Genomic DNA, 12,217 nt, shown 5'->3' on the forward strand with positions numbered 1-12,217 from the left:
GAACTCAAAACCCAGAGTGTCTCCAAGGGCTAGTTGGCAGGACTCCTGATCTGAACCTTCAGGGACATAACAGGGTTCCAACAATCTTGCACCTGAACTCTGCCATCCGTGAATCTACCCTGCCAAGTGGGGCCACCCGAGTCAATCTTGCACCTGAACTCTGCCATCCGTGAATCTACCCTGCCAAGTGGGGTCACCCGAGTCCTTGAAACTTGGAAGTGGGCTTAAGGTCTCTGTCAGCCTCTGTGGAACCAGCAGAACCAACGCATCTCCTCTACTGCGTGGCGCAAAACCTAGCAGAACGATTCATTGATGTTACTGCTGGATTGGACCCGTTGCACAGACCTGCATCACATCGCTGCTCTTCAGAATTGCTGCATCGCCCTGACTGAGCGATGCACCCTCTATGCAGGCTCCGACATCCCTTATTGATGGCCGCAACGCAGCCTCGCAGCTCTTCAGAACCAATGCATCGCCTTGAATCTGTGCTACATCCTTGATGCCAAAATGTATATTGCATGCATCATCAATGGGATCCTTGTTGACGACGCAGGTCCTTGCATCACAGCCTCGCCACATCGCAAAACTGGTGCATCAATTCTACTGCACGACGCATCTTCAATGCTGATTCAGGCAACGCTCTGCAAACCAGGATTTTAGGTACTTTGTTCAGAGGATCTAACTGGGTCCCTGTAGCTGTCCTGCACCCCATCGAGTCAGCATAAATTGTGACTTTGTTCCAATCTGGTGTGACCAGGTATCCACAGTTGGTGCTATTTTTACTTAAATCTTTCAAATGTAATATCTCCAATTCTACTAATTGGATTTTTGTTGTTTTGGAGTTATTTTTTTTATTTAAAAAAGTTCCATGCTTGTACCTTGGTATGAGATCCTTTTTGTGTGGTGTTTTCACTTTATTGCTGTTTGAAGTGTTCCACAAATAGTTGTCCTCTGAGTTAAGTCTGACTGCTCTGTTCCAAGCTACTTAAGGGTTGAGCACAGGTTACTTTAGGGTTTGCTTGCGCCTTACCCTGACAAGAATTGTGGTTTTTGCTTGACCAGGGTTCATACCACAATCAACCAATAATGAAAATTCTTACAGTAACCAAGTGTTGTGCTATGGGAGAGGTAGGCTTCATAATAGTGAAAAAATTATATCGGAGTTTTGCACTACCAGGACATGTGAAACTTAAAACCACATGTCCTACATTTAAAATACAATACATCCTGCCCTATTGTCTGTTTAGGGCCTACCATAGAGGAGGCCTATATGCATTAAAATCGAGGTTTAGGGCCAGAGAAACTTTATTTTGCCAGGTTGAATTGTCGTTGTTGGAAAAACAAAAACTTTAACCTGCCAAACTTTACACCACATCAAAGTCTAAATCCAGGCAGTCAGCTTGAGGTTTAATTATGCTAATAAATAATAATTTCAATTCTGATAGCAGCAAGATCAGTAGAAACTCAAATCATACACTGGCAGTTCTAGCAAAAAACACAACTACTGATCACGTATTTGCTATCAACAAATACTTACCCCTAATGTTGAAGAATCTGGCTACTCTTGTTACCATTATACATGATCTCAAAAATCTTATTAGCAAAACAACAGCGTTCCATGCTTAATAACTAATGATTTCAATGAAAACGTACTAGATTACTTCTGGAGCTCTATTCTTGTGAAGACGGCCTGATGCAGCTATGGACATTCTCCCTCCAATTTTCATAAGAAGTAAACAGTAGCTCACTAAAAAGTCAAAAATATTCAAAAATATCATTGCAGAAACAAAATTCATATGCCTTAATTGGTGTTTTTCCAAGAATCATCCAGCAATAATGACCTTCTCCAGGACCATCTCAAGATCTATCAACATTTTACTTTAATACACTTCTCAAACTTTGGTATTAGCATAAACTATGTAGTAGTGACAAGGCAGGAAAGCGTCCACCACCCCCAGCATACCACTCTCAACTTTAGCACTCTCCATTCATGCTATTCCAAGTTTAGAATATAGGACATTACCTTTTAACAACAAGATACTTGTCCGGAGCTGCAAGTTAACCAATAAATTATTGTTCTTCAGAAATTATCCCATTATGACCAATGCTTTAGGAAAACTGAGGAAAGCAAATTCAGAAGGGGCAGCTGGGATAGACTCATGGGAGCGGACAGTAAAAAGGGTCTTCTATTCCTTATTGACTACCACATGCAGATAAAGAAATGCTCTGTTAATGCATTTTTGCCCATGTTGGTCAGCCCGATAAATTGTGTATACGAAAAGGCACAATAGAAGGTCACTGAGGCACTCGTGCCTTCTATCTCAATCTCTTAAATGCACCCACTCCGTCAAGCACCTGAAACTACTACACAGAAGAACCATTCAAAGGATTACAACTCAAGAATATGACAGTAGGTGGGTCAAGCTTCAGAATGCCATCATCATACAAAATGCAAAACAATTCTGGTGTCTAGTTGGGGCAGGAACATCTGCATATAAACCAGCAATCAATTATTTTAACCCTTTTAAAACCTGGGAAACATATTTAAAACAACATTTTTCCAATGCAATCTCCTCAAAGGGACCACACTTGGCATATAATTATAATGGGACTGAAATCACTGAGGCTGAGATAACAACATTGACAATTCAGCGTAAAAATTCCAGAGCCTCAGATCCCAATGGTATCTCGATTGCTTCAATTAAGCATGGCCCAACATTGTGTATTCATACACAGGTGCCCCTTTTCAGTCATGTCCTCTTATCTGGGCAAGTACATGCTTCTTGGCAAGGATCATTATTTCAGCTGCTTCACAAACATTTTTCTAAAAACACTCTGGCCAGCTTTCGCCTCATACCCATTCTGGTTGCAGAAGGAAAATTATCTGCAAAACACCTACCAAATTTGTTAACACAATGCAGTTTAACAGATTGGGTTACCATAAACAGTCTTTTGCATGCTTTTCAAACAGGCTTTAGGCTAGGTTCTGCAACAAGAGACAAATTAACAGCATTGATCTTTCTTGCCGGCAAAGCACTCTGCCACAAAGTTCACTAAATGTTTGCTTTATAGCTTATTCCGTTGATTCCCACAAATAAACCGAATTCACTTGTAGGCCAAACGTTTAGCTCTGGGTATTGACAGCACTCTGCGACACATGGTAATTGTCTTAAATTCCAACACATGGTTACAGGTCAAATTATTGAAGTACTGTGCACTCTCACGAAAGGTTATTGCAGAAAATGGGCTCAAGCAAAGGTGCATCCTTTCACATCTTCTCTTCCATCTTTATAGTACAGATATTGACTCTTATATTCACAAAACAGACTTTTTTCTCCCAAATTAGAAAATCATCAAATTAGTCATCTAACGTATCATGGTGACTTTGCTATTGGCTTGTAAACTCTGGTGGGGCTACAGAATCAACTAAAAGCGCTAAATAAATGTAATCAAAAAATTACTCAGCAGCTAATATCAAAGAGACAACATTTCTTCCTTTTGGGAAGATGACAAGGAAATGTAACTGGAAATAAGGCCAACAAAAAATGAATTCCGTAGTCACATTCGATTATCTAGGATATATGATGGACACCAAGTTAACTGCCTCCCAACAACTGGCAACATTAAAGACTAAGGGCCAGATGTAGGTAAATATCAATTACAGATTCTAAAATACCGAATTTTACCGATTCGGTATTTTAGAATCGGTAAATCATATGTAGATAATGATTCGGTAAATTTTACCGAATCAGTAAAATTCGGTAAATATCGATTCGGTATTTACCAAATCGGTATTCCCCATTCATTCCTATGGGCCTGGAGGCCCATAGGAATGAATGAGAATTACTGATTCGGTAAATACCGAATCGGTAATAGGGGGTAGACCTACAAGGGTGGCAGGGTGTCACATTGACACCCTGTTGCACTCCTGTATAGTGCATGGGTGCACATGTGGCTGACATACATGCCCTAAGGGCATGTATGTCTGCCACATGGCACTGAATAAAAAGCTAGAAATTGCTTTTTGAAAGGTATTCGGAATTTACCACCAACTAATAGTTGGTGGTAAATAATGAATCCTTAAATGTAAAAAAAGCACTCACTTGGGTGCTCTCTACATTAAGGATTCAGTAATTTTACCAAATCGGTATGTTAAGAATTCGGTAATTCACCAATTCCTTAAGTTACCGATTTAGTAAATTATCGAATCCTACAATTTGGCCACCTACATCTAAAAAGCCTAATTCCGGTCGGTAGCGGCCGAAATTTGGTAATTTCGGCCGCTACCGACCGGAATTAGGCTTCCTACATCTGGCCCTACATCCTCTATATTAACTAAAGTTATAAGTAGGTTTGCACAAATATATGGCAGAAAAGCAATCTGCCCAACAATCCATGTCGTGAATGCAAAACTCATTCTGGTTTTAACTTAAATGTGCATTTTGCTCAATGAAAAGAATCTTGACACACTAGAAACCATGTATTTTCAAAATGTGAGATCCAAATTCAGTCTCTGTACTTTGACACCTCATTCAGTGATTCATTTAGAGCTTAACCTCCCATCTGTTCAGATGTTTCATTTAGCTGAAAAAGTCAATTATTTCTGTGAATGTGACAATTCAAATGAGAATATCATTTGGAATTTCATTTATCGGTATCTTGTACAGGACTCTCTGACTGCTTTCCCATTATCTGTTTCTAATTTTACAGCTTCAATCAAGGAATATATCTTACCTCTCTCTGTTAGTAGATCTGCTGAAAATGTCAAAACACAATCTTCAAAGGGCCATCAGGAAGGGGTTATACGACTGAAGGTGAATGAGGGACCCAGTAGGTGTGTCCTTCTATAAACACTAGAATACACTAGATATCTACAGGACTCCTATTTTCAACTTGGACACCAATACATTGGTTCTAATCGGGAAACTACCACAATACTACATTTTTAAAGATGTTGTCTTCTTCATGTTCTTTGAAACAGTTTGAAGAGACGTAGGCCTGATTACGACTACGGCGGTCCATAGGACCACCGTTGTCATGGTCCGACCACCATCACACTGCGGCACTGTGCGCCGCATTTTTAGTTTGGTGGTCCACAGGACCGTTGCAATCACCGGGGATCCAGGATCCTGCAGCTGCCTCACAGCGTTTAGAAGCAGTTATATGCTGGCGGTGCTGCAGTAATACCACTGAGAATATCATGAGTTTCCTCAACACCACCCTTTTCATGGGGGTGACACCGCCATGAAAAGGGTGTCGGGAAAGCAACAAAGGGGGCCCTAACAGTGCCCACTTGTGCCTATGTGCCGAGTGGTGCATGCGGGGGGGGCACATCTTGTTCCCCCTGTACATTTTCACCCCCAGTTTCCGCACGGGATGCAGTGCACAACATGGTGCATTACTTCCTGTGCAGGAACGTGTTGCCGTGGTGCCTGTCTAAGCAGTTTTCAAGCTCTTTCATATGCTGACGACACACAGATTATCGAATCCATCTCTGACAACTTGTCCCTACTAACTAATAAATGTAATCTGTGCATGCCCAAGATTAACATCTGGACTGAACAAAGAAGAAACTGAGATTCCGGTGTTTGGTGCACAAGACACCATTTGGTCTTGCAGTTGGTGGCCTAATGCATGTGGTCCTTACCCACTTCTGTTAAAGCAGCCAAATACCTTGGGGTAATCTTCAACACTCCTGTGAGTTTTGACTCACAGGTCAATCGCATAACAAGCGCCTGATTTCACATAATTAAGAGTCTTAGAAAGGACTTTCCTTTTATTAAGATAAATTGTGTCACTTAGTGGCCATAGCTTTACTCTCCTCCAGATTCGATTATTGCAATGTACTCTATTCAAACATTAATGCCTCCTCACTGAACTAGCTGCAAGTGGTGCAAAGCGCACCTGTGTGCCTTATTCTCAACATTCCCAAATGAGTGTCAGTCAGAGATGGCCATTAGAGCACTACGTTGGCTCCCTATAAGGAAGCACATTGTTTTCAAGGCTATTTGCCTAGTTTTCCTAGGTCTCCATCACAAAGGGGCCAAATATCTCTCCTCCCTCTTCAAACATAGGCGGGTAACGCAGATCTTCACCAGCCTAGGAAAGTTTCAATTCCCAGGTTCTGGAGAGGTAGAAGGGCCAGCCAGTCCATTTCCATTTCCAGTCCATTCCATTTCCTGAGCTGCTGCCAAGTTATGGAATTCCCTACCGGATCAAATTGCTAGATTTGAATCCTTTGTCTAATTCAAGCAATCTTTAAAAACATGGCTTTTCTCATCATAGTCTGTCTTGCTTTCTGTGGTTATGAGCTCTGAATGCCCCCCGAAAACGGCCTCCCTCCCTCTCCTTCAACAGCTTCATTGGCTTCCGGTGCGCAAGCGGGTAAAATTCAAAGTCTGCTGCACTGTCCACAAGGCCTTGTATAACAAGGGCCCCTTCTATCTCACTGAGAAATGTAATCATTATGTCCCTTCTAGGACCCTTCAGTCCACTGTAAACCTGAATAGGTCCCCCGTGGTCCCGGCCCGGGACCACGGGGGACCTATTCGGGTTTACAGCGGATGACTCATTTTATCCAAATCGGACTCGTGAAAGAGCTCCCTAGCCCCCAGAGCCTCAATATCTGCTTATATTCTAAAATCATTCAATTTTTTCATTTTGCAAGTGTCATTGAGTACGCTGACATTTTTACCACACACCTTAGCGCATGTGTAGGTACAGCACAGGTTTCAGGTGACATCCTTCACCTTTGCCACTCACTTTGCACTCACCTGGTCCTGAATAAAGCCCTTTTAATATCCTTCACGGGCTGAAACATGTAGACCGCTACACATAGCCAACTGAACAGTAATGACCCCAGATTAGTTGCATCACTCATTTTGGTTTTAAACATATCCTGAGCCGGCAACATTAAAATTAAAGGCAAGGATTCTCAGAGATATTTTTAACTGTAAAATATCACCGCACATCACACTTACGCACCACACCAGCTCCGCTGTAATCGTAGCACAACCGGGGGGCACTCGGCCGCCCGGTTGGGACCCCAATGATGAAGTACGACACCAACTAGGTTGGTGTGTGAGGGGTATTTTAAAAGCACCTAATGGTTCCATGTACATACTACATACAGTGATTAATTTACATACACATAGTGGTCTGTCCACATTGTTTAAGTTTAAAATTAGAACACTTCAAGATTGTGCAACATTTTCAGTACATTCTTGGGTACACTCCCTCATGGCAACTCAAGGTACTGTGGTTGGGTACAGTGCAAGATTTTTCTTTAGAATAGCTCTACGGGTGCTCCACATCGAGTACAGGGACCGAGAAATGGTATGTGTTATCAAAAGAGACTAGCTTAAATATGACCAATATTGTTAGGACTCTGATTATATGTGTCATGGGCACCTCGTTGGTGAGTTCATGAAGCCCTCACCCACCAACCTAGTTGGTGGCATGCTTCATCATCGGGCCCACCCAGTGACACCTAATGTGTCCCGGGTCTGCTGCGACGCCTGATTACAGCGGAGCTGGTATTTTACTGAGAGTGCAGTGTGAGGTGTAAAATGAAGTGTGAGTTAAAACGGCTTGGCGAGGGTCCCAGTACTCGAGGGTAAATTACATTTTAATAACTGGGCCCCCGTCAGCGGTTAAAATAAGGCTTGGGGATGTTTAAGGGAGGCGAGTTACTACCTCCTACATCAATCAGTTGGTCGACATGTTTCAGCCAGTGCCTTAAACTAAATCTGGCTTTCCTCAGGACCTTTTTAAAATAGAGTGTAGTGCAGGTTAAAAAGGAGTGTAATCCAGGCTATGTGTTACACTCACTAAGGTGTTTCTCTAAGTGTGAGAGGGGGGATTCCCTTCTCATATATGCCTGTACCGACAACATTGAAAACATAGACAACACATGTAAGAAGAGGAGAGTCAAATAGGCGTCTTCGCCACATAGTCATATACATAGAATGCCGAATCTACAGTGCTCAGTGGGTAGACTACAGTCGGCAAAAGTGTAATGGCACTGGTGGTACCATTATTGTGATTATCGCAAATAATTGGGGGTGGTGTCGCTAAAACACGGGTATCACACATATGCATGAGATACAAAGTGTGATGGGGCGTAAGTAAACACTCTTACGCTTAGATTTTGCAGCCAATGCTTCCAGGAGTGAAGCGGTAAGGGGTTGACCCTGTAGGGAAATAATGTTGGCCACTGTGAGTTAGAGACCTGTAAGGAGAGAAAAGCGCTTACCCAGAGATTGTTGCTTGGAGGTTGTCATACTCACAGCTTTTCTGGTCAGAGCATGCCATGTACCTGTTGCACCATCCTCGTACTCCGGTAGAAAGAGCTGGAGTTTCTTGTTCGTTTTTATATGCTTGCTAATTGGATTAACTATCTGCACCTGTAACTGGGAGTAAGAGTAGAAAGACTATCCCGGGTGTGTTCCTAGCTGTCTGCTCATGTCTTTTCACTGTCGTACAGTGTAAAGTGCGTGAGCTCTCTGTGTATGTGTGGTGAGTGACCTGCCCACCCATAGGAATGCATTGGGAATATGTGTGACCATGGTAGTTCCTGATGTGTGGGAAGTGCGGGGTCGAGTTTGGTATGCGCGAACTCGTGAGATTGAATGCTGCGTAAAGATGTATGTGACATGGATGTGTCTAGTGTGGAAGTGCCACTTCTAGACATGGGTGTGCGTGTGTAGTGAGTCTGCTGGCACGTGATTGGCTGGAGCCTGGCTCCAGGAGTGCCTGGGCCTGCTTGTGGATTGACTGTCTGGTTTGAGGGTGACAGGGGCTGGGGAGCGCCCAGGAGGTTGTCTGAGTCAGCCCTTGGTTGAATGACTGCATCTGCAACTAGAGTGGTGGGAGGAGATAGCACCTGAGAGTGAATAGGGATGTGCCTGCCTGCCACATTGCTGGCTCCACCTCCTGCTGGGCGGCTGTCGCCTCTGCCCCTCACACTGAAAGGAGTTCCCTATAACCAGTTCTAGCTGGTTCTCACACTGCCTGCACCCTTTAGACAAAGGATTTTATGGTATAAAAAGGGGCTGTGTCCCCTTACAAAATGTTCTTCTTTTTGGACTTGAAACGACCAGGGACGTGCTGCTGCTGGGGCCCAGGGGAAAGGTTTGCCTCCCTGGGCCCTGCCCAGCCCCTGGATGCTGGAGGACTTTTCCTTGCTGGGAGCTCTGTTGCTCCATCCTTTGATCTGTAGGACTGCTGGTACCTTTTTGGATTGCTTTGATTTTGCCAAGGCTTAGTTGCAGCCTCCCTGCGCTCTATTTGTAGGCTGAACGCTTTATTCTATTGAAATTTGCCTGGAACTTTATTGGGCTTATAGCGCCTGGGAGCGCTGTATTTGCTTCCTAGCACTGAGAGCGCTGTACTTTTAGCCCCTAGCGCTTGGGAGCGCTTTGGTTGTTGAGGCCGGTGCCCACCCGGCATATTCCCTTTCGCGGCAGTCCATGCCGCTTTTTGGCCGATTTTAAAGTCCCCTGGCAAGTGCCCACCCTGCCAGGGACATTGCGCTTTAAGTTTTTCACTAGCGCTTTCGGAGCGCTTTATTGATCTTTACAGCCGGTGCCCACCCGGCATTGCCCCGCGAAATTGTCCCCGTCGCCGCCCGGCCGAACCGGAAGTCAGGCAGGCCGGGGCAGGACCTCGGGACACCAGGAAGCAGCTCGCTGGCCAATCTCTGCGCGGCCTGCCGGAAGAGCTCCGGCGTGTGGAGAAGAAGCTGCCGTCCGTGAGAAGGAGCATGGCGGCGCCGGTGTGAGCAGGGCTCCCGTGTTCTGGGGAGAGCCCTGCTGGTGTCCAAGGGAAGCTGAGCGGCATGAGGAGAGGAGCATGGCGGCCGCCGACGTCGGCGGGGCTCTCATGAGTGAGAGAGCCCCGCTTGCTGCAGCCATGGAGGGAGTTGCCGCCCGGAGGAGCCCCAGCCAGCAAACAGCCCGGTGAGTGAGGGGCTGCGGGGGGAAGCTCCGGGCGGGTGTTAAGGCCAGCGCGAGGCCCCGGATGCTGTTGGTGCAAGCAGGGCGGCCCCGGTTGGCAGTGGGTCGCCCCAACGTTGTAGAGCCCTGAGAAGGCTCCAGAGGGGCATAGTTGTACCTGAGAGCCCCGAGAGGCTCCCTGCCAGCATTTGTTGTAGAGCCCTGAGAAGGCTCCGGGGGCCATTTTATTTAGAGGGGGTGTCGGGGCACATTGCCGGTGCCCGCCCCCTCCTGCCTACGAGATGTTTGTTCACGAACCCCGAGAGGCTCACAGCGCCCCATTTGTCGAGGAGCCCACAAGGGGCTCAGGCGCCACAGTTTCTTGTAGAGAGCCCACGAGGGCTCAGGGGCCATTAGTAGTTCGAGCCCAGAGAGGTTCTTGAGTGCCACATTTGATTAGGAGCCCAGAGAGGCTTGTGGCCGCATTTCTTTGCTTGGAGCCCAGAGATGCTCAGGGGCGACCAGTTGTTCAGAGCCTGCGTGGCTCCCACGTGGCCCCATCATTCTTGATTCCCAGCTGCCCAGCAATTAGTGGGCAGCTGCCACGTTTAGGCCCCTGACTTTTGGACACAGGGCGTCCTAGCCCCAACAAGGCCAGTTGGCCTAGGGACTGCCACAGGTGGTGGCTTATGTAGTTCTGCGCAATTGTGTGGTTTTATTGCACCTCTGAATGTTTTTAGGCATCATGTGTTTTTGCGCTATTGAGTTGTGTTCTGGCACCTCTGAATGTTTTTATGCATCATGTGTCTTCCTTGTTCTTACACCTCTGAATGTTTTAGGCATCATGTGTTTTCTTTCCTTACACCTCAGAATGTGTTTTTATGCATCATGTGTTTTCCTTTTCCCTACACCTCTGAATGTTGTGATGCATCATGTGTAATGTGTTCTTGCTTACACCCCTAAATGTATTTTATTCTTAGGTGGTTGTTCTTTCCAGTACAGGTGGTCCTAGTGAGGTCCTGGTTCCCTGCATGACATTCTCCTAGGTGGTTAAGGTTGCGTAGGTGGTACTTACCTGTTGTTACCAGTAGTTACTGGTTGTGTGCTATACTTGCTAATTTGTGATATCCTATATTCTATTTCTAACAGTATTTCTATTTCTAAAAGTGTTGATTCTGACAGTGGCCCATGTGGCCCTGTCCTGTAAATAATCCCTTGTGAATATTGCCCGTGCCAGTTGGCACAATGTACATGTGTGATTTCTATCTGATGTGTTTTGAAAATACAGAAGTTATTTTTATATAACCTTGTGTGGAGTTCCTTTTGTGGTGTGCCTAGGATGTTGTTGCTGTTGTGTGCTTGCGCAAATGCTTTACACATTGCCTCCGGGATAAGCCTGTCTGCTCGTGCCAAGCTACCAAGGGGGTGAGCTGGGGTTATCTTGGCGTGTGACTCCCTTGCCCTGACTAGAATGGTGGTTTCTGCCTGGCTTTGGCGTCAGCCTTAGCCTACTAGAAATAGCCAGTTCTAACAGGGGGTATGGGTGATGAAGTGGTTGGTTAATTTACTGATGTTTTTCTTACACCTAATGGTGCTTCTGTGCTCAGTGACCCTAGTGCGTATTTTGCGGGTGGTCATGCCGATATAGCGGAGACCACAGGAGCAGGTGAGAAGGTAAATCACATTACGTGAATTACAGTTGGTGTGGCTGCGTTGTGTCCACACCTTGTTAGGTTCTAGGGTTAGAGTTTTGGTGTGGGTGGTTAAGTGACACACACTGCAATCATTGCAGGGGTAGTGTCCAGTTACTTTTGGTAATTCGAGAAATGGTAAACACAATGAGTGTATCGATTTCATGCTTAAAAAGTCTGTGCACCTCTATATAGTGCCTGATCCCCATATTTCTGCAGTTGTTATAGCCACGAGACCTTGGCTTTCCATAGGCGGGGCAAAAAAAAAAAGGACGTGCATTTCAGTTTCCTCGGCTTAATCACACCCTGGGCAATCAAGTTTGTGGGCTACCTGCCATTTTGTAGTAAATGCTTGAAGCGGGAGCCCCCCATATCTGAATTGAATAAAAAGTTTCTTTGACATAAAGGGTTGGATGTGATCAAGTGCCGATTCTAACCTGTATTGCTGCTTGATATCCAGAATCCTGGAGGTTAAGCAGCTCAGCTTAGTCCCTTGCCATAGTAAAGCCAATTTGTATTCTCTCTGGGAGTCAACTAGTGCCTTTTTGGAGATTATGGGACAGGTCTCTTCTGGTGTTGTCCACACATTTG

The sequence above is a fragment of the Lissotriton helveticus genome, chromosome 8 (genome assembly GCF_964261635.1).
Source record: "Lissotriton helveticus chromosome 8, aLisHel1.1, whole genome shotgun sequence".
Classification (NCBI taxonomy): Eukaryota; Metazoa; Chordata; class Amphibia; order Caudata; family Salamandridae; genus Lissotriton; species Lissotriton helveticus.